Source organism: Octopus bimaculoides, chromosome 15 (genome assembly GCF_001194135.2).
Source record: "Octopus bimaculoides isolate UCB-OBI-ISO-001 chromosome 15, ASM119413v2, whole genome shotgun sequence".
Lineage (NCBI taxonomy): Eukaryota > Metazoa > Mollusca > Cephalopoda > Octopoda > Octopodidae > Octopus > Octopus bimaculoides.
Window position 1 is genome coordinate 37,293,380 of NC_068995.1, and position 1,265 is coordinate 37,294,644.

Consider the following 1,265-nt stretch of genomic DNA (forward strand, 5'->3'; position numbering starts at 1 on the left):
AATTATTTAATAATTTTGTCTTTATCGTTCTTTTACGCATGCTAGCTACTGATATTATTGTAGATTATTAACAATAATATCCTTATATTCATGCATATATATATATATATACATACACACACACATATATATACGTAATTCACATTGCAGTTATTACATAGGGTATATTACAAACACATACGCACACATACAGGGGTTGGACAAAATAATAGAAGCACCTAGCACCATAGCATCATAATTTTAAAATATCTATAAAACCGTCAAAAGCTTGTTTATTTTCATGTTTTTTAATTTATTATTAGTGTTGCTTAATATGTTTTGCTAAAATTGCTGTTTCTTATCAGATATCATCAGAAAAGGGTAATTAAAATTCATCAAAATGACAGATAAATAGGACTTTCAAAGGTGTCAAATTGTTGGTGCTCGTATGGCAGGCGCCGATGTAACGAAAATAGTCGAAATGTTTGGTGTATCAAGAAGTACTGTCTTGAAAGTAATAACAGCATTTGAGAAAAAGGGAAAATTTCTGCAGAGCTTAATGACCATCTCGAGAACTCAGTTTCCACAAAATCTGTTCGCCGGAAGCTGCACAAAATCGGATTTCACGGGAATGCTGCAATCAGAAAGCTACTACTTTGAAAAACAAACATTGAAAAGCGTTTAGAGTGGAGTAAAAACCTACAGAATTGTTCCCTAGAGCAGTGTAAGAATGTTATTTTATCGGACGAGTCATCCTTAACCTTATTTCCGACCACCGGCCGAATATACCTGTGAGGATAGCAAGAAGAATCATTTGACCCAAACTGCCTTCTCCCAACTGCTAAACATAGAGGAGGATCTGTGATGATCTGACAGGGGGAGGGGGCTATATCTTGGAAATCCGAAAGCTCAATAGTTTCCCTTCATGGCAGAATTGATAGCCAAGGCTATTTAAGCATTTTATCTGATCAAATTGATCCTATGGTTGCAGAGCTGTTTCCGGAGGGACAGGCATTCTTTCAGGATGATAATTCACTAATTCACACAGCTAAAGTTGTTACTGAATGGTACGAGGAACATTTTTGTGAAGTTGAACATCCTATATGCTCCATAGTCCCCAGATCTCAATATTATTGAAAATTTATGGTACATTCTAGAAAAACAATAAGTCGATATCCTCCACCATCATCACTACTAGAACTGAAGACTGCTTTTGATGAAGAATGGACAAACATTCCTTTGGAAACAATTCAAACTTTGCATGAGTTTATAACTCGTAGATTAGA

The 1,265-nt window shown here is 35.3% G+C and overlaps 1 protein-coding gene across 1 annotated transcript in view; it reads right to left on the bottom strand.

The window, feature by feature from the left end:
* LOC106875431 (protocadherin Fat 4) overlaps positions 1-1,265 on the bottom strand; it is a 483,512-nt gene that overhangs the window by 361,529 nt on the left and 120,718 nt on the right. The window lies entirely within an intron of this gene.